This window comes from Cryptomeria japonica, chromosome 1 (genome assembly GCF_030272615.1).
Source record: "Cryptomeria japonica chromosome 1, Sugi_1.0, whole genome shotgun sequence".
In the NCBI taxonomy this organism is placed as follows: Eukaryota; Viridiplantae; Streptophyta; class Pinopsida; order Cupressales; family Cupressaceae; genus Cryptomeria; species Cryptomeria japonica.
This window is the reverse complement of record NC_081405.1, coordinates 96,894,930-96,918,132: the sequence shown is the minus strand read 5'-3', so window position 1 is coordinate 96,918,132 and position 23,203 is coordinate 96,894,930.

Here is a 23,203-nt window from a genome sequence, read left to right as displayed (position 1 = left end):
TGGTAAATTTTTCAAAATTTTACTATTCATTTTTATAGCCCTATTTACCAAATTTAGAGTTTTAAGAGTGTTTTAAAAAATGCCATGTAGAAATTAGACTTTTAGCATCCTAGATTGGATGAACTTAAGGATTATGACCTATGTCTAAGAGGGGTAAAAAGAATTCAAAATTTTAGCTAGTTTTATGAACTTTCAAACCTTTAGTAAAACCCACTAGGTGCATTTACATCTTTGAACCACATTAGCGTCTAGCTTGTGTTAGGGTTCTCCTAGCACACTAGCATAAAAAAGACACTAGGGTATAGAGGTGTTGATGACTGTTTTGACACACTCACCAACAGTCAGGTAGTCAATGTGAACACTCACCACCTCTCCTGAAAAGCAATAAGTTCTGGGGAACTGATCACTCCAGGGTCTCGACGGTGATGGGCAACTCAATGGTTGATGCGGTTGTACCTGTTAAGGGGCCTGCTAGTTGAAACTAAATCCCAATAATTTTGAATAACTTAACTTCTTCTTATTTTGTATTTTATGATTTAAGATTCTTTTGGAAATAAATTGCAAAAGATAGGGAAACAAGAAAATAAAAATGAAAACAATTCAATAACAACTTAATGAACTACTCAATTAGTACCCTGCAATCCAAAAATCATCAAAAATTATCCAAATCAACATTTAATAACGAACCTCCAATAAACCTGCAAAGTCAACAAACTCACAAATTCATGGAAAGAATATCACCACAATATCATCCTATCACAGTAATTCTCATACACCACTTACGTGCGCAATATGATTCATAAAGCAATAAAACATAAGACCAAAACAAGTTGTTGATTTCAAACAATAGACATTAACAAACTGCAAAGAGAAAACTCATAGCACACGTGCATAGATCAGGCAATCTATAAGTTTCTTCTTGTATTAACTCCAAAGAATTGTATCGCAAAAATTTCTCAAATTCATAAAAATATGCAAAAATAATCTAAAATCTCTAAGTGGGTCTCAAATCATCAATTTGTAGACCCTTACAAATGAATCAAACTCCTCAATTTATAGAGTTTTTTGCCCTACTTTTTAGGAAATAAACCTAATCTAAATTAAGAACTCAAAAGCTAGGAGTCGCAGTTGACTTGCAAGTCTCTTCCTCTATACTCCAGTTAACTATTACAAAACAAAGATTGGGTGAGCACTATGAATACCATGTTGCATGAGCCTGGCTTTCATAGTCATGCAAAATTTTGCTCAAAACTGAAGGGTGAGTTGGAGGCGCAATTGAAGTCCCAATGGGGTGGTCATGCAAAAACTCCTTTTAAAAGTCATGCTATCATTAGAAACTACACGTTTATCTTTCACTTATTTTTACAGGATTTATAATTGCTGATGATACATGCAATCACTTCGGTAGGAGGATCAGTAACATGTTTAATTCTAAACTTGTACTTTTTCAAAATTTCCTCTGCATTCTTTCTTTCACTTTCTAACTCCTCTATTGTCTTTATAGCCTGTTAACACTAGGTTATCAAATATGTATATATGTCCATTAATGCAACACTAAACTGAGTCGGAGCTACAAAATGTTGTGCCTCATACGCATCCCACTAGCAGAGTACCTGCTCCTCCTCCATACCTCCCACATTGGTTATTCCAAGCCCAAACACTCCTAATAACTATCCTACAAAATTCTCATACTTTTCCAATACCTCGAGGAGGGGAGACCGAATACCTTTTATATTCCCCACATACTGTTGAAGCATTTCTATCTTTAACTCAAAAATGTATATATAGGATTGCAAATTTTTACAGCTGTCTCCACCGAAAAGGTCCTCCCTTATTATCTCTTCTTCGCCAAGACTCAAAACTTTATTCAAGACTCGAAACTGCTTGCTAAAAGTGTTGAACTTCTGCTCCCACTACTGAGAGAAAGAAGCTAAGACTCCTCCAACTTGCATGGCCTTCCTATATTCCTTCACGGTGTTCTACAAAAATAGTCTAATTTTAGAGGCATTTATTTATGCCCATGACTTTGTCGTGGCGACCACCTGTCTTACCTCAACCATTGCTTTTATATCTCCCTCTAGGAGTGATGAGGTTGTAGGTAAATTATCACTTACAAATGTATCCAAGGGCTTGCCCATCTCTACCAACAATTTCTTATATTGTTCTAGTTGTGCCTCGACCTCTGAATGGGAGGTGTGTTCTTTTTCTATTGGCCCCCTGATGATGCTACCAGCCAATTCCAATGTATCTAATTTTCCCCACTTAGTCTGCTTACCCAGTTTCACCTGTGACATTTGGTACTTTGGAGAGCTCTGACCTTTTGCTTGTATAGGAATTGCTACATCCACAATCACCTCACCAGAACCTGTTCTTGATAAATGAGGTACGGTCTTGGATTTCCTATTTTTCCTTTGTTCTTCAGTGATTGTCTGTTGTAGTCTAATACTTTTGGTAGCACTAATTTCCTTTTCTTTTTCTCGAAGGTGAAATTTAACCATTGTCGTACATCCTTATCTTTTTCACCTTCATGGGGAACGATGCCAACAATCACTACATGCACATCTGACTACTCCTTTGATTCATCTTTCTCCTCTTCTTTTGTATTCTTAGGGTCTTGGGATGAAGCAATTTGACGAGCCAGACTAGCTTGGAGAGCAGTATCAACATTCAACTATTGCTGCTTATGTAACTCTCCTAAATTATCATTGATCTCTTCTTCAAACGTCCTACCATCTTTATCAGTTTCATCCATACCTTTCCTAATGGCTATCTCTTTTAGTAAATCTTCTTGGTCTTACAGAGTTAAGACTGACCTTTCATCCTGTGAATCTTCAGACTCATTTTGTTCCTTCTCTCTCCCAAGTGGTTGTTGTTCCATAGGTTGCTTGTCCTCTTGGTCAGAATCTGATTTGATGTTATGGACACTTACTATTTCTATGGTAGGTCTTAATAGTTGTGTCATGGGAGGCAATGTTGTTGTATCAGTTGGTGGTGGCATAGGGGCGGTAGCAGTTGAGGTCAAAATTGGAGCTTGCGCTGCAGTGGTAGATGGAGGCTGAGTGGGTGCACTTGTAGTATCAGGAGGAGGAGTTTGTGCACTTTCATTTGCTTTCCCTTGTTCATCTTCCTCCTGAGTGCCCTCTCCTGGCATTTGTCCAATTATCGTCCTCACAGGATGTACCTCTGCCAGTGGCACAACTCCCAGCCCTTCTTTTACTCCAAAATCTGTAGCCTTTTTCAAAATTTTAGACCTCCTCATTTTCTCTTTGACTTTCTTCAATAATTCCTTAGTACTTTATTTGGGTTCAACAGTTTCATCAGGTTCAATTGATGTGTTCTTTTGAGAGTTGGACATTGTCTTATGAACATACTCCTTATAACTCCTTGACTGGGGAATACTTGAAGTAGATGTTAGACGATTCAGATAACCGGAAGACAACTGAGAGGGGGGTGAATGAGTTGTCTCAGATTACAACAACATTCAACAATTAAAACTTTAATACCAGAACCCAAAACAATAATACCAGAAATAGTAGTTAATCAATTAAGCATAAACAATAATCATAGAGTAAAAGCCATCGATATAACACCAATATTTGTACGTGGAAAACCCTGTAAAGGGAAAAACCACGGTGGGAAGCCTACCCACATTTAGCTAATACTTCTGCAGTAAGTATGTGAATTACAATGAAGGGCCGTGCACTTGCAGGAAGGCCAACAACCTAGAGCACACTTCTCATCACAAAAGGAGGCTCACTGACTACATAAAATTCTAGACAACAATCCAGAGAAGTGTTGAACTACAAAAGATAACATCTCCTATGCTAGAGTACAGTTTTGGTTAAGCTCAATATCAGAGGACTCAATCCTCTTACATAAACCCAATTCAATCTCCAATTATCAACCAACTCCTCTACCTAAATGATGTTACATTTATTTGCACATTACATTCCTTGACCATGACCTCTTACATTAACCATGATGATCTCAATGAGATCTTACATCTATATATACAAACCCTCGACCATAAACAATCAGGTCTGCCACCAGACAATAAATTGATTACATAATTACAAACCATGTCGGCCTTAGACCAAACAAGTAATATCAACACATAAAACATCCCAGAAATACATCAATAGGTCCTATCCACACGTTACATTAAAGCCGGTCCATAACCTAGATCACCCAAGACCAAGTGTAGGTCCACATGCTTCAACAATGATCTCCATTCGCCAAGTCTCGAACATGATCACCAACATCATCCTAAAACTCCATCAGAAGTTGTACCAACACCACTTATGCACTTCATCAAATATCTCCATCAAAAGCTCTGCTGGTGAAACCCTCACTGGAACCAGAAACCAATCTTCTAAGAAAGCAAGATAGAATCCAATCACCAGACCAAAACCAACTGACCAAATATGAGTATAAGTATCATGAATAAGCCAGTTCTATCACCAAACTATACCAGATCCTATCGGATCATGTCGGATCCAAGTTAACTAGAAACCATTTAACTTACCAGGATTAGAAGGGTGCCAGTAAAGCATTCAAATAGCTACTGTTGACATAAATGAAAAAACATCAATGTAACACATAATTAATTCCACCAAATGGCCAACAATCCCCCCCTTTGGAATTGATGGAAACATTAGATGCGAAAAACATCTAAGTACCAAGAAATGCCAAACAAGTCTCCCCTGTGGAAGATGTTGGCATTATGTGAACCGGCATGAGCCTTATGTAAACTGGCATGAAGACATAATGATATTGTATGTTGTCATTGATGTCAATATGAGACATAGTGTGAACCGACACATAAGATAAGTGAAGAAAGAGGTACCAACATATGTGTGAACCGGTATATGCAAAAGTGAAGCAGCACATTTGTTCAAAGTCAACCGGCATGCAATCATGGGAACCAGCACATGGAAGCACTATATGACTACCGGTTGATAAGGTAGCTTCCACTTCGGGGTTTTTGGTTGGAGTATCTCAAGTCTATGTGACTCAATCGGTGATCTTTGTGTGATGAGTTAGCAGTATGATGGAGGACAGATTGTGTTGCCATGTAAGCTCTGTGCGTGTGAAGGATCTTGCATAAAGAAGACTATTCCTATATACCTCAGGAATGTGCAAAGTCTATCAAATGGTGATAACACATGATGGGTTATCAGCCACCATGAAAATGGTGGATAATGGATGATGGAGAATGTCTTGAGATCGACTCAAGACTGGTGCATTTAATGCAATATGTTTCAACGGTCAGGATCGAACCGTTTGAATTGCTCAACCTAATAGGTTTAGGGTTTAAGGTTTTTGCTACCGACCTGTATGTTCCCTATAAGGTCGATGTTAGGTTCTTGTCTAAATTTGCTGGCAAAAGTTGTGAGTGTGTATCCAACGAAAGTGATACAAGATTCTTGCCAGACCATAAGAGAGAAGAGATACCTGTAAAGTGTATGTGCAGAAGGAAAAGAGGAGCCTAAATGGATCTGTATTAGTATTAAGTGTTGTTAACAGATCATTGTAATACCTGTTGATCTCTAACCACTTCAACAGTTGTAAAATCCCCTAACAGGGTAGCCTTAACTAGCTTGATTCAAAATCCCTTAAATCGGGTGGTCTTAACCGGCTTGCTGTAAATCCCTTAACCGGGTAACTCGAAGCTAATGAGTTCTGAGAAGCTAGAAAAGCTTAGGATATCCTTTCAGCTATTGAGTTCTTAAAATCCTCCAACAAGGTGACCCTACCAGGTTTAACCCTTAACCGGGTATCCCTTAACCGGGTGATCCCTAATAGGATCGGTTCCTACCAGAACCTATTGTAATGTTCTTAAGTGGACAAGGCTCCTAATAGAGTGAACTTCTAAAGAGTTCAAAAAGTAGCTTGTGGGTATTCATCCCCACCATGGTTTTTTCCATTTGGGTTTCCATGTAAAAAATATGTGTGTCATGTGAAATGCTTTTGTCTTGTGATGCTTTGTTTTATCTATTATGCACATGAAAGTTTCTATGTTTTATGCCTGTCTATAAAACATATTGAACTCACTGTTGTGAAGATTTGATGGTAAAGTCTACTAGTTCATGCATGTGAATATTATGATAATGTGGTACTGATCTAAGAGAAAAGCTTAGTGAGTGACCGGTTCATGACTGATTGAGCTATACTGGATGTTACCGGTTGCACTCTATTTTACTGGTATCTCTGTTTATCAATCATTATGAGTGTTTATTGTCAAACCAGTTTTGAGCATATTTGTGTCTGTACTGATTCACCCCCCCCTCTCAATACCGGTTTGGTACTAGTGGTTCATCATTGACTTATCAATTGGTATCTGAGCCCTCCAGGTCCTCTGTGTTGTAAGCTTAACCACTTGAGGAAAAGATCCTATCTAAATGATGAAGAGGGAAGGTCCAAAGTTCAACAGGGAAAACTTTGGCATATGGAAAGACAGGATGAAGATATTCATCAAAAGCATGGGTGTTCAACACTAGAGTTATGTTGAAAATGTATATGTTGTTCCTACCGGTACTCTCACCGATGACCAAAAGAGAGAGATACAAGAAAATGGGCAAGTCATGGAAGCCCTCATCAGCAGTCTATCTGACATTGAGTTTATTGATGTTCAGGACAAGGCAAATCCCAAAGAAGTATGGGATGCTCTTGAAAATATCTATGGTGGTGATGAGCATGTAAAACAGGCTAAGGAAGAGATCTTGAGAGGAAAGTTTGAAGACATGAGGATGGTTGAAGGAGAGACCATTCAGCAATATGGAATAAGAATCAAAACAGTTGTTGGAGAAATAAAGAGTGCAGGTGGCAAAATAGAAAATTCCACTGTGGTAAGTAAAGTCCTGAGATCCCTATTGTCGATCTATGCAATAAGGGTTGCTGCTATTCAGGAGCTGAGATCAATAGACAAGTCTAAGGCATCCTTGGACTCCATCATAGCCAAGTTGATAGCCTATGAGCTGAATAGCTTTGATGGTAGTGTTCAAAAGTCAGAATCAGCTTTTAAAGCTTCTGCTATACCATCCAGAAAAGGAAAAGAGGCTAGCACTAGTGGGGAACCTAGTCAGAATAGAGAAATGAAGGATGAAGAATTTCTAATGAAATTTGAAGCTCTTCTAGCCAGGAGATTCCCAAAAGGAACTAGTAAATACAAAGGTAAGCTACCTTTGAAATGTTTCTCCTGCAATCGAATAGGACATATTGCTATGAACTATCCTAATAGTGACAACAAGGACAAACCATAAAGGTTCAAGAAATTCAAAGGAGGAACCTGGAGAAATTTTTTTGTGGCAATTGATGAAGGTGTCACAGATGAAGAATCAGAAGATGAAGAGAATGAAGACATTGTGTTCGTTTCTGTAAAGGAAGATGTGACAGACAAGAAGGCTCTTGTCTCCTGGTTTGATGATTCCAATGAATGGATCATTGACAGTGGTTGCTCTCACCATATGACTGGTGACCAGAGCAAGTTTCTATCATTAGAAGAGTATGATGGTGGTGTGGTTCGCTTTGGCAATGATTCACCATGCATGGTCAAAGGCAAAGGGTCCATCTCCTTGAATGGAAAGAGTAGTGCTGACAATGTGTATTGGGTTGATGGTCTCAGACACAACCTTTTAAGTGTTGCCCAGTTAAATGACAGTGGACTCACTTTGCAATTCAAGAATGAAGTTTGCAAAATCAAAGGTAAAGATGGTAAATTGGTAGCCACCAACATGTAGACTAAAGGTAACCTATTTCATCTAAATGCTAATATAAGTACATGTCTTATGGCTAAGCTTGATGATAGCTGGATATGGCATAGGAGATTCTATCATGTGAACTTTGACAACATTGTGAAGGCTAGTAAGATCAAGGCAGTTAGAGGGTTGCCGGTGCTGAGCAAACCGGATAATACCTTGTGTAGAGAATGTCAATTGGGGAAAATGTCTTCCTCAACCTTTAAAGGTAAATCCTTCACTGCTAACAACTTGCTTGATCTTGTGCATACTGATTTATGTGGTCCTATGAAAACTAGAAGTGTGCAGGGTGATAGGTACTTCATGATTCTCACTGATGACTGCTCAAGAATGATGTGGGTCACATTCTTGAAGGACAAGTCTAAAGCTTTTGGTAAATTTAAAGCTTTCAGAGCATTAGTGGAAAAGGAAAGCGGTAAAAGGAACAAGTGTCTTAGAATTGATCAAGGAGGGGAATTCACTTCCAGTGAATTCAACAAGTACTGTGAAGAATTTGGCATCAAGAGATAGCTGTCTGCCCCTCGGACTCCACAGCAAAATGGCCTAGCAGAGAGGAATAACCGGACTGTGGTTGAAGTAGCTAGAACTATGTTGATCCAAGGAAAGGTTGCTCACTATGAACCGGGTACTCATCAAAAAGGGCAAGGACAAAACTCCTTATGAGTATTGGACCAGTAAGACCCTTGTGGTAAACTATTTTAAGGTCTTTGGTAGCAAATGTTACATCAAGAGGAGTGAACATCAGGGCAAATTTGAGGCTAAATGTGATGAAGGAATATTTCTAGGATATTCCACCAAGAGTAAAGCTTTCAAGTGCTACAACAATAAGACTCAGAGAATTATGGAAAACATCAATGTAAGAGTTGATGAATCCTCTGAGAAGACTGAGAAAACCGGCAGTGAGAAAGTTGTAAATGAACCGGTTGCAACCTTCTGGGAACTAGTTGTTAGTCAACCGAGCACCAGTAATAGTGTTCCTGAACCGGTGAATGTTGATACTAATGAAGATAAGGATGAAGAAGAAAAGCAAGAAGAACCAATTAAGACCATTCCTAGGTATGTCAATTTGAATCATGATCCCAAGCAGATCATAGGTGATAAGGATGCAGGAATCCTTACTAGAAGAAAGATCAGAGAAAACATATGTATGATCTCTGAATTTGAGCCTAAATCATTCAAAGAGGCTCATAATGATGAAGACTGGATCAAGGCAATGGAAGAAGAACTTGACCAGATAGAGAAAAATGGTACATGGTCCTTGGTACCCAGACCAGAGCATAAAAATGTCATTGGCACCAAATGGGTGTTCAAAAATAAGTTGAATGAGGATGGCATAGTGATTAGGAATAAATCCAGACTGGTATGCAAAGGATATGCTCAAGAAGAAGGTGAAGACTATGGGGAAACCTTTGCTCCTATAGCTAGATTGGAAGGAGTTCGTATGCTTCTTGCATATGCAGCTTTTAAGAGATTCAAGGTATATCAAATGGATGTAAAATCTGCATTCCTAAATGGTGTACTTGAAGAGGAGGTATATATTGAGCAACCAGATGGGTTTACCCTATCTGAAGATAGTGACATGGTATGTAGGCTACACAAAGCATTATATGGTCTAAAGCAAGCACCTAGGTTGGATTTGGGAGAACAAGTGAAGATAGCAATATCTACTTGAAGTCTGAAGAAGATCAGATCCTGATCTATGAAGTTTTTGTTGATGACATCATCTTTGGTGGAGATGACAAGATGAGTCATGAGTTTGCTAATGAGATGAAGAAAGAGTTTGAAATGTCACTCATAGGGGAGATGAAGTTCTTCAATGGACTGCAGATCCAGCAGATGAAAGATGGAATCTTCATCACTCAGTCCAAATATGTCAAAGAGGTGTTGAAGACTTTTGGCATGGAAGATAGCAAACCGGTTGGTACACCAATGGTGACCAGTTGCAAATTGACAAAGGAAGATGATTCCGCACTGGTTGATGAGAAGGAATAACGATCAATGATTGGTAAGTTGCATTATGTAGTGCATAGCAGACTAGATATTGCACATGCAGTTGGCATCACTGCAAGGTTCCAGAAGAGTCCAAGAGAATCTCACTTGAGTGCAGTCAAGCGGATTCTTAGGTATCTGAAGGGAACAATTGACTATGGATTGTGGTACCCATACAACAATAATTTCAATTTGAAAGTATTCACAGATGTTGATTGGGCCAGTAATGTGGATGACCGGAAGAGCACAACTGGTGGTGCATTCTTTCTTGGTGGTAGACTGGTCTCATGGATGAGTAAAAAGCAGAGTTGCATCTCTCAGTCTACAGCAGAAGTGGAGTATGTTGCAACTTTCATGAACTGCACTCAGACAATTTGGATGAAGCATGTACTGGAAGGCTTCAAGATCCCTATATCTGAACCGGTAAGTATATTATGTGATAATACAAGCACTATCAATATATCAAAGAATCTGGTTTTACATTCTAGAACCAAGCATTTTGAGCTTAAGTATCATTTCTTGAGGGAAAAGGTTCAGAATAAAGAGATTGCATTGGAGCATGTGTCCAGTAAGGAGCAGTTAGTAGACATATTCACCAAGCCTCTTCCAAAGACAACATTTGTGCATTTGAGAGGTGAATTAGGGGTATTGCCACTTCAGGAGGTGAACTAAAAGTGGTTGTTCCACATCAGTCAGGTACCAGATAGACAAATCTTTGGTTGATTGGTGTGTTTAAGGAAGCTACTCCTCAGGGGGAGCAGCATGAGGAAACAATGATGATTGTACCTCCACTTTGGCATTGTTGTCAAAGGGGGAGAAGAAATGAAGCGAAAAGATATCTATAGCAAATGGGGAGAAGATGTGAAGCAGAGAAGATATCTGTTGTATATTGCCATCAATGCCAAAGGGGGAGATTGTTGGCATTATGTGAACTGGCATGAGCCTTATGTAAACTGGCATGAAGACATAATGATATTGTATGTTGTCATTGATGTCAATATGAGACACATGGAAGTACTGTATGACTACCAGTTGGTAAGGCAGCTTCCACTTCGGGGTTTCCAGTTGGAGTATCTCAAGTCTATGTGACTCAATTAGTGATATTTGTGTGATGAGTTAGCAATGTGATGGAGGACAGATTGTGTTGCCACGTAAGCTTTGTGCGTGTGAAGGATCTTGCATAAAGAAGACTATTCCTATCTACCTCGGCAATGTGTGAAGTCTGTCAAATGGTGATAACGCGTGATGGGTTATCAGCTGCCATGAAAATGGTGGATAATGGACAATGGAGAATGTCTTGAGATCAACTCAAGACTGGTGCATTTAATGCAGTATGTTTCAACGGTCAGGATCGAACCGTTTGAATTGCTCGACCTAATAGGTTTAGGGTTTAAGGTTTTTGCTACCGACTTGTATGTTCCCTATAAGGTCAATGTGAGGTTTCTGTCTGAAGTTGCTGGCAAAAGTTGTGAGTGTGTATCCAATGAAAGTGATACAAGATTCTTGCCAGACCATAGGAGAGAAGAGATACCTGCAAAGTGTATGTGCAGAAGGAAAAGAGGAGCCTAAATGGATCTGTATTAGTATTAAGTGCTATTAATAGATCATTGTAATACCTATTGATCTCTAACCACTTCAACAGTTGTAAAATCCCCTAACAGGGTAGCCTTAACTGGCTTGATTCAAAATCCCTTAAATCAGGTGGTCTTAACCGGCTTGCTATAAATCCCTTAACCGAGTAACTCGAAGCTAATGAGTTCTGAGAAGCTAGAAAAGATTAGGAGATCCTTTTAGCTATTGAGTTCTTAAAATCCTCTAACAAGGTGATCCTACCGGGTTTAACCCTTAACCGGGTGATCCCTAATAGGATCGGTTCCTACCAGAACCTATTGTAATGTTCTTAACCGGACAAGGCTCCTAATAGAGTGGACTTCTAAAGAGTTCAAAAAGCAGCTTGTGGGTATTCATCCCCACCGTGGTTTTTCCCAGTTGGGTTTCCATGTGAAAAATATGTGTGTCATGTGAAATGCTTTTGTCTTGTGATGCTTTGTTTTATCTATTATGCACATGAAAGTTTCTATGTTTTATGCCTGTCTATAAAACATATTGAACTCATTGTTGTGAAGATTTGATGGTAAAGTCTACTAGTTCATGCATGTGAATATTATGATAATGTGGTATTGAGCTAAGAGAAAAGCTTAGTGAGTGACCGGTTCATGACTGATTGAGCTATATTGGATGCTACCAATTGCACTTTGTTTTACCAGTATCTCTGTTTATCAATCATTGTGAGTGTTTGTTGTCAAACCAGTTTTGAGCATATTTGTGTCTATACTGATTCACCCCCCCCTCTTAGTACCGGTTTGGTACTAGTGGTTCATCATTGAGTTATCAAGTGTTGACATCAATGACAAAACATCAATGTAACACATAATGAATTCCACCAAATGGCCAACAATCCCCCCCTTTGGCATTGATGGAAACACTAGATGTGAAAAACATCTAAGTACCAAGAAATGCCAAACAAGTCTCCCCTATGGAAGACACCCAACAGTCACCCACATATAGCTCTGAATATCTCTCCCTTTTACTCTCCCTTTTGATTTTCATATCTCCCCCCTTGTGACTTTTTCTTTTTCTTTCTTTATCTTTTTCACATCAATATCTCTCCCCTTTTGACATCAATGCTAGAAATCTGACAAAAATATCAAAGCAAAAAAAACATAAGCCTCTGAATCTCAAAGATGACTACTCCCCCTGAGCAGTAGCATCCCACATCAGTACCAGAATGAATAGTATCTTAGATAGTGCATGTTAGATTGATGCCAAACCACATCAATTAAGTCTCTATCAGAGGGGGAAAAACTCCCAATCTATCTCTTAGGTACTCAAATGATTCCTTGATAAAGGTTTAGTGAAAATATCTACAATCTACTCTTTAGTGTTCACATAAACCAGTCTAATTTCATTTGCTTCCACCTTCTCCTTAAAAAAATTATACTTGATAGATATGTGCTTTTTCTTAGAATGAAATACTAGATTATTTGATATATCAATAGCAACAGAGTTATCACAGTGAATAACTACCGGTGCATCACAGTACACCTTTATATCTTTCAACATTTGCTTCATCCATAAAACTTGTGTATAGTTAGTAGCAACAACAACATACTCGGCTTCAACAATAGATAAAGAAGTACATGATTGTTTCTTGTTGATCCATGAAGCCAACTTCTTTGTAAGAAAGAAATCTCCACTAGAAGTACTTTTCCGGTCATCAACATCTCCAGCCCAATCAACATCTGTATATGCACATAAAGTAAAGTTATCATCCTTAGGGTACCACAAGCCATATTCTGATGTATCTTGCAAGTATCTAAAAATCCTTTTCACCACCATCTCATGATTTTCTCTAGGATCAATCTGAAATCTTGAAACAATACAAACAACATTCATAATGTTAGGCCTAGTCTAAGTCAAATAAAGAAGACCTCCAATTATAGATTTGTATCTTGTAGGATTTACTGGTGTAGAAACATATTTTCTTGTCAATCACTTGTAACTATAGGAGTACTTACCGATTTAGAATCTCCCATACCAAATTTCTTCAATAATTCCTTAGCATATTTAGTTTGACAGATGAAAATACCTTTGTCAGTCTGAGTAATCTGCAAACCTAAGAAAAATTTCATCTCACCAATCATAGACATCTTAAATTGTTTCTCCATATTTTAAGAAAATTCTATGCATAATTTATCTTCACCTCCAAAAATAATATCATCAACAAATACTTCAACAATCAGTATATCATCATCAATGATTTTATAATATAAGTTATTGGCAGCACTGTCTTTAGTAAAACCAAGCTTCAAAAGATATTTATCCAGCCTTGCATACCAAGATCTAGGTGCTTGTTTCAATCCATATAAAGCTTTCCTTAACCTGCAAACCATATCTGTATCATCTGATAGTGAAAAACCATCAGGTTGCTCAATATAAACATCCTCATCAAAATCCCCATTCAAAATTTCCCATTTAACATCCATTTGATAAACCCTGTAGTTTTTATAAGCATCATAGGCAAGAAATAATCTTACAACTTTAATCCTAGATATAGGTGCAAAAGTATCTCCATAATCAATTCCTTCCTTCTGAGAATATCCTTTACAAACCAGTCTAGCCTTATTCCTTATAGCTTGACCATCCTCATTCAATTTATTCCTAAAAACACATTTAGTTCTAGTAACATTTTTATTTTTAGGCCGGGGAACCAAAGTCCATGTGTTATTTTTCTCAATCTGATCTAATTCTTCTTCCATAGCTTTCAACCAATGTTCATCTTTACATGCTTCAATTACTGATGCTGGTTCAACTTGTGAAATTAAACATACCTCATTAGTTGCCAATCTTCTTCTTGTCATCACTCCATTTCTCTTCCCCAATGATTTAATCTTCAAAATGATTCAATTTCACATACCTAGGAGTCTTTTAACTTTTTGTTCCTCTTCCCTGTTCTTCAGTCACTGTAGAATTCTCTGATATTGTTTGTTAGGTCCAATATGGAAAGCTAATGTACTGAGAGGGGAGGGGTGAATCAGTACTTCAAAACTTTTCTTCAACAATATCTTTACTATTACCAAAAACTGTTGTAACATAACATAAAGCTAAAATAAATAAATAACAATCATACATGATTCACTCCATAACACATATATTTTGGTTACGCAGAAACTCTTGGTTAGAGAGAAAAATTGTGGTGGGGATGGCACCCACAACTTCACTACTACAATAATAAAGAGTTCTCAATTAGAACTACATGTTCAGCTATTTCTGATAGCTTACCTTGTTAGGAGTATCAAGATCGTTAGATCTACCTTGCTAAAGGATTTTACAACACTTATTCTAAATGCTGCACCTAGTTAAAGACTTTACAATTTATAGACTTTGTTAGACTCTTTTACCCTATTAAAGGTTTCTCTTACAACTTCAAAATATTACAATAAAATCTTTACAAATATCTGCAACTTTACATCTGGAATGTTATAGCAAATTCTATGTGCTCAAAATGAGATTACCTTGCTTATAGCATACCTCAGTAACCCATAAAGTAACTCGGTAAACCCTTCTATTTGCTCTATTCTTTGACTGTTCTCTAAAAATCTTCTCAGTGACCTCTGTGTCTCTAATAGTCTCAATACTCAGTGCCTTCCCATGATTTTTCTTTTCACATATGTCTGTCTTCACACTCTTACACACATACCTCAATATTGTCTATCTGATCCCAATCCATGCTGTATAAATAGATCTCTTATGTCGGTGATCTGGTTCATTTCTTCGATCTTACAAACATGATTTATTGAATGAATAACCATACAAAATATTTCATTGGTTAGATGACCTCAAAATCACACACAATCCTTAAGTGCAATTTCCAATGTGATAACGGTTATTTTGCTCCTCGATCTTGTAACACGTTTCCACACAAGTGTCTAGGTTCAATGAATCTAGTAAAACATTTCACTCAGTGTATATCAACTCGGTGTATCATTATTGTGACTCGGTAGACATAGAATGTTACTCGGTAGACAGCTCAGTGTATACTAGGCTCTGTGACTACTTTCTTTTATAACCGACTGCTCTGTGCATACTGACTGAATATTTTGGTAGTAGTAACCGACTAGAGTATATAGAATGACTTTGGATATAAAACTAATGGCAACTTAATAAGTAGTAACAGTCGGAGTAACTAGTTCAACTCTCTGTTCTGGTAAAGGTGCTACCAGTTTAGATATAATCATTTCCACTGCCGGTTCCTTCTCATAAATTCTGATTTGACTTCTGTTTAGCTCATCTACTTTGACATTAGCACTCTCCATAATTCTCTACAATCTCTTATTATAACATCTATATGCTTTGCTTTGATTAGAATAACCAAGAAATATGCCTTCATCACATCTAAGATCAAATTTCCCAATAGTATCATCTCTCCTGATATAACATTTACTACCAAAAATTCTGAAATACTTAACTGTAGGTGTATTTCCAAACCATAATTCATAAAGTGTCTTACCAGTTTCTCCTTTGATATGTACTCTGTTGAATGTATAAACTATTGTACTCACTGCTTCTCTCCAATAGATATGAGGTAGATTAGCTTCCATCATCATTGTTCTAGCAGCATCCAAGATAATTATGTTCTTCCTTTCCACAACTCCATTCTACTGAGGTGTCTCGGGAGACAAAAATTGTCTTCTTATACCATGCCTATCACAAAAGTTATTAAACTCACCAGATGTGAATTCTCCACCATGATTTGATCTCAAACATTTAATCTTCAATCCTGTCTAGGTTTCCACTTTAGCCTTAAGGATTTTAAACTTTTCAAATGCTTTAGTTTTTTCTCTCAAAAAAGTAACCCACGTCATTCTAGAATAATCATTAATGATTAGCATGAAATATCTATCACCATGGAAACTTTTAACTCTAGCAGGGCCACACAAATCAATATGAATAAGATCAATCTATGTAATCAAACATGTCTTATCACCTGAGTTTAAGTGAAATATATTACTTTTTGTCTGTGTACCAGTTGCAATCTCCAAGCCAGATCTGTTAATGATTTTGCATTTCCATCTTTGAACTGTAATTGAAATCCATTATCTACCAATTGTCCTACACTCAAAAGATTATGCTTCAAACCTTCAACATAATACACATTGTCAGTATTGTTCTTACCATCCAATGATATAGTTCCTTTTACCTTTAATCATACATGTCTTGTCATCTCCAAATCTAACTAGACCACCATCAAATTCTTGCAAAGATAGAAACTTCCCTTTATCTCCAGTCATATGATGTGAACAACCACTATCAATTACCCATTCATCCTTGTCTTCAATTTTAGCAGCAAGTGCCTTCTCTTCAATTGCATTCTTTTCCAGTGCCGAATCATTTTCCTTGATAGCCAAGAACACCCATTGTCGGATCCACTAGTAGAGTCTTCTGTCAGTTCATCATCTGAATTAGTAATGCCTTCCTCATCCACTATGTAGCATGATTTGTCTATGTTTTTCTTGTACTTATAATTTTTCTGATATCCAAGGTTAGACTTAAATTATATTTTAACTCTTTCTTCAAATATTGAATTCCTTTCAGGACATCTAGATGCAAAATGACCAATCTTATTACATGCAAAACATTTAAAAGGTGCTTTTCCTTCATACTTACTTCCTACCGGTCCTTTCCGTACTCTTCTAGCAAATAGTGCTTCAAGTTGCTCAAACTCATCATCTTCTCTCTTTATATCTTCTAACTCCTTTGCATATAAAGCTTTCCAGTCTTTCTTACTAGTTGCAGATGTAGACACATGAAAAGCAAGTTCAGGCTTCACAGCTCCAAAAGGTCCAAATTCTTCAAGATCAAAAGCAGATAGTTTCCCAACCAAGGTATCTCAGTTGACAGATGTATTAGCCATTTTTCTCAATTCATTAATAACAGTAGCCTTCATTTTGTAAACCAGTGGTAGGGATCTCAGGACTTTAGAACATTTTTCTCTTTGCTCAGATTTCCACCGCAACATTGAATTCCCATAATAATCTCATTTACCCTTTCCATGAATGCAGTAATCCTTTCATCTTCTTCCATTTTTTAGGTTTTCATATCTCACCTAGTAACCATCACGTTTAGCAATCATCACTATAGGGTCACCTTCATTAAGAGTCTCCAACTTATCCCATATAACCTTTCCAAATGATTTGTTGGTTAATCCCATTATATGATGATGAGAAAGTGCACACAAGAGGGCTTCTCTTTCTCTATAATCATTCTCAAGCTCCTTGTCTAGGTTTTCCAGAGGAGTATTGCCAGATCCCAGATTATAGGGTGTGACACCGTTCTATGTGATCTCCCAAATCTCCTTGCCAAGACATCTCAGATGAGTCTCCATCTCAATCTTCCATACTGTGTAGTTTGTTCCATCAAGCCTCTGAATATCCCTTCGAAAGATAGCTCCAGAAGAACTGGATGAACTTAAACTGTTAGTCGTCATAGGATCTTCCTCAAGTGGTTAAGCTTTCTATAGAGAGGACCAAAGCTCTGATACCAATTGTTAGACAGTTCAGATAATTAGAAGATAACTGAGAGGGGGGGGGGTGAATCAGTTGTCTCAGATTACAACAACATCCAACAATTAAAAATTTAATACCTTAACCCAAAACAATAATACCAGAATAGTAGTTAATTAATTAATCATAAACAATAATCATAGAGTAAAAGCCATCCACATGACACCAAGATTTGTACGTGGAAAACCCAGTAAAGGGAAAAACCATGGTGGGAAGCCTACCCACATTCAAATAATACTTTTGCAGTAAGTATGTGAATTACAATGAAGGGGCCTGCACTTTCAGGAAGGCCAACAACCTAGAGCACACTGCTCATCACAAAAGGAGCCTGACTGACTACATAAAATTCTAGACAACAATCTAGAGAAGTGTTGAATTGCAAAAGATATCATCTCCTATGCCAAAGTATAGTTTTGGTTAAGCTCAATACCGAAGGACTCAATCCTTTTACATAAACCCAATTCGATCTCCAATGATCAACCAACTCCTCTGCCTGAATGATATTCCATTTATTCACACATTACATTCCTTGACCATGACCTCTTACATTAACCATGACTATCTACAATGAGATCTTACATCTATATATACAAACCCTCGACCATAAACAATCAAGTTAGCCACAAAACAATAAACTAATTACATAATTACAAACCATGTTGGCCTTAGACCAAACAAGTAATATCAACACATAAGACATCTTGGAAATACATCAATAGGTCCTATCCACATGTTACATTAAAGTCGGTCCATAACCTAGATCAACCGGGACCAAGTGTAGGTCCACACACTTCAAGAATGATCTCCATTCACCAAGTATCAAACATGATCACCAACAACATCCTCAAACTCCATTAGAAGCTGTACCAACACCACTTATGCACTTCATCAAAGATCTCCATCAAAAGCTCTGCCGGTGAAACCCTCGCCGGAACCAAAAACCAATCTTCTAGGCAAGTAGGATAGCATCCAATCACCAGAACAAAACCAACTGACCAAATATGAGTATAAGTATCATGAACAAGACAATTCCATCACCAAACTATATTGGAGCCTGCTCGATCATGCTGGATCCAAGTTAACCAGAAACCACTTAACCTACCGGGACTAGAAGCCTGTCGGTAGATAATTTAAACAACTAGTGTTGACATAAATGATAAAACATCAATGCAACACATAATCAATTTCACCAAATGGCTAACAGTAGATTCCTTTTGTTTCCCTTTCGAAGTGCTTGGCCTAACTCTCAAACTTAGCCACTGCCTAGTTCTATCTATAACAATTTGAGTTACTCTGTCTATATCTATATCCTCTTGTGCCAACCACCTTATTGTATAGAGAGGCTTCTTGTCAATTTCTTGCTCCTTATATACATAATCTAATAATTCATCATCATCCCTCAGTTCTTTAGGGAGATTGGTCTCTATTTCAAAATTTCTTATTTGTGGTACTGACAACCTATAATAATTCTTTTCTCTAACATCAAAAATGTCTCAGAGGTTTGCCAAAAAATCCTCCAATATAGACTTATGCCCCTCATATGCCTTTGGCATTATTTTATTTAGCTTGTCGTAGGGATCATAGTACTCCCTTGCATAATTAAATTCTTTAATATTTAAATCCTGAAGTTCCTGCTCTGCTGCCTTGGCTACCTGAATCTTGGAACAAGAGAAGTAACCAATAGAAACTGAAAAATCTATACCCGCCTTGTGTTTTGAAGACAAAAGGGATTGAAGGCCGAGCAATTGCTTGACATATTCTAATAATATAATATGATCATTGTAGTATCATGACAACAACATAGGATTCCTTGTGAATCCACTAACCCTGATATATGTAGAGCGTTGGTTCTAAATGAACCAACATGCCCATTGCCTGATGATTGTCATTGCTTCTGGGTTTATTCTATAACATGTATCACCTGTGAGTTTGATGATGACAGGGAAAAGGAAGGAATCGTTTATTATTTTAAAATGTGCATTTGTGTTGTTTAGAGGGAGTTGTGAGTAATACTCCCACACCTTCTTCTACCCTTCCTCATCACCTAGCTGGCCCTCTATTTGCAATCCTAGGAATTTGCCTGCTCGAGCAGCCACCTAGATAACATAGGAGGTAAAGAAGAATTTATTCATTTGATGCACCTCCTTCATCTACTTATGTATATTGTCAAAAAGAATTTGGGCCCAGTCAAAGTATTGTTTCCCTATTAGTATAGTTATCATAAAATAGAACATCCAAGGATGGAAGTGTCGACAATCTAACTTGCCAAAGGCCTTGCTCAACATGATGATCAAGTCTCTTTTTGGCTCCTTGAAATTTTCCCTCAAAATGCCTGTGGCCTTTAGCCCTGTCTTCCTCTCCTCTTCCAACCAATTCTTGTTCATATACCTCCTATTTGAAGCAATATTCTTATTCCATACTGCGATGACTTATTTCTCTATTCTTAGGAGTACTTCATCCCTTGCAAGGATGCCAAACACAAATCTTAGTATATCCGCTGACAAATCAATCACAGTTCTACCCTGATCATCTGTGCATTTTCTGGTGTCTACATTATAGAATTGTGCAACGGTCTTAATAAATTTAGGGACTTGGACCGATTGCGAGAAAATATTTTCTTCCACTAGACCTAATCTCTTGATTCTCCTTAGAGGGGCCTCTGGCCTTGGTCTATCCAATTGTGTTTTGATATCTTCTAACTCGATATGCCCCACCTTTGTATCTATCACCCATTTGATTTGGTCATCCAAGTTTTAAATATAGACCTACCCTTGATATTGATATTTCATGGTTATAGGAAGCTTGTCCAACTCCTTGCCTCTCTTGCTGGAAGTTGGGTCCATCTAAATTCTCTGATCTACAAGAAAGAATCACAAATTAGTCCATTGCATACTTAAAAATATCAATAACATCATTCACCTTGAGAATTCGGGGTTCCGGGGTGAATAACTTCCTTTTAAAACAACTGACTTTGGAACTCCATGGTTCCGAGGTTAGAATAGGCTTTAAGACTAAGCTTGAAACTTTGGGGCTCTGGGGTTTTGGGTGGATAAAACTAATGGAGTCCAAAAAATCTGGGGTTTCGAGATGGACGAGAAAATCTAACTTGGGGACTTCGGGGTTCTGAAATCCCAGGGTAGTTCAATTGAGTGCCCAAAAGATGTTTCGAAACTCTGGGACTCTGGGGTTCCAATTTTAAAACAGTGGCCAAATAGAAAAGGACTTCAAGACTATGGGGTTTCGAGGTTGGGGATAGTTCACTTGTAGGTTTTGAGATGATCCAGAACTCCGAGGTTCTGGGGTAAAAGAACAACCTAAAAGGAATCAACCTCAGGACTCCGGGATTCCAGGGTTCCGAGGTGAAGAAAACTACCAAGCCTAGAACTCCGAGGGTCTGAGGTTCTGGGGTTTTGAAAATATAGGGCACGTGGGAAGAACAAGACACACAAAATGAGGAAAGCAAAAAGGAAAATCTAAGGTAAAAACCTAAAAGATTTAAATGCGAAAACACAAGGAGAAAAAATATACCAACCTGGTGGGAGAAAACACACGAAAACTCAACAACATGGAGGCATGAAGTTGGGAGGTCACACCTAGAAGGTTTGAAAAACTTGAGTGCACAAATGAACTTAGAGAAGTTCATTCCTCCTATTTATACCCCCCAAACATCATTTGTATAGTCACCTTAAACAAGACCTCTCGAGTTTGGGGTTTCGGACTTCCAAGGTGACAAACAAAAAAAAGAAAACAAGACACCCCAGGACACTGGGGTTCCAGGGTTTTGAGGTCAAAAGACAAAAAGAAACTAAAACTCACCTGGGGACTTCAGGGTTCTAGGATGAAGCCAAAAAAAACACCAACAGACGTTGAGACTCCGGGGTTTCGAGGTTCCAAGGTGAAAAAAGGAAAGCAAGCAAAACAACCTCGGGACTCCAGGGTTGCCAAGACAACACAACTTTGAGACTCCAGGGTTCCAGGGTTCCCAAGTGACTAACAATGAAACATGAAGAACTCGGGATTTCGGGGTTCTAGAGTCTTGAGGCTTCAACGACAAAAAAGAAACAAGGCACGACTTGGGGACCCGAGGTTCCGAGGTCATGATAAACATAACAAACAAAAACCTACCTCGGAACTCCAGGGTTTTGAGGTTCCGGGGTCAAAATATAACCAAAACAAAATGCCTATTTTGGGACTCCAGGGTTTCGGGGTAGGACTTCAAAAACAAACAAAGGACTCCTTAGGACTTCAGGGTTCCAAAGTTTCAGGATGTCCAGAGAGAAACTAAAAAAACAAAGCTACATAAAGCAAAAAGAGGGACCCATATTTTCAAGACAAGGAAACTAATGGGGTTAGGTATGCAGGGCATAAAAAGAGGATCCATCAACATCCATCATGGTAATGTCCAAAATGACTATAGGAAAGTTTTTGATGTTTTTATTAGATAGTAATTTTTTTTCTGATGTATAACTAATAAAATTTTATTTGTTTGATTTGTAGAGGCCACCAATGATATGAGAGAATATTAGAGGAACCATACTTTCCTTAACACAATTTTATCATGTGATGCTATCATGGGATAAGGCCATGCTATTGTGTTGGGTAGGATTATACTATGTCTACCACATGCTGGATATGTGGTTTCATGATTGCATGTTAATAGCAGCTATGGAGTGGTAGGATGCATATTTATCTATATTTTGATTACCCATAGGAAAGATGAATATCATCTTGGAGGACATGTACCAAATTTTATGACTACCAATATAGGGAAGAAATATGAGAATAATTAATGGCCTATGCTTAGACATGATAAATGTACATGATTGGGCATATAGTCCTTGGTGAAGGCATTGACTATATATAAGTGTGATGGTCATAAAAAGGATAAATAACTATTTCACACATCATTCAAGTGATCATGATCATTGTGGTAATGTAGTCACTCAAGATATGTGAGATACACATCTACATAAGGTTATCATTCATTCCATCAAGAGCATGGAGAAGATGCTAACCATCTTCACCTTGGTGTGAGGGATAATTTTTTATGACCTACATGTTCCTATAGCCATGGGAATTTAAGAACATCTATTACATGAGGCCAATACATTATCCCACTAAAATTATATGGGACATCCAATAACAACATGCTTATGCTCTAAGGAGACCATGTCAATTTGATAGTTTGTTGTTTTGGTAGTAGACTTTTGAGAAGCCACCGAACAAAAATATGGTCTAGATTCCATATGGATAAATGAGAGAATGAAATGGTGACATGATTAGACAATCTTATATTTACTTTGTATTGTTCCAGATGTAGTTTGAGTAGGTTAA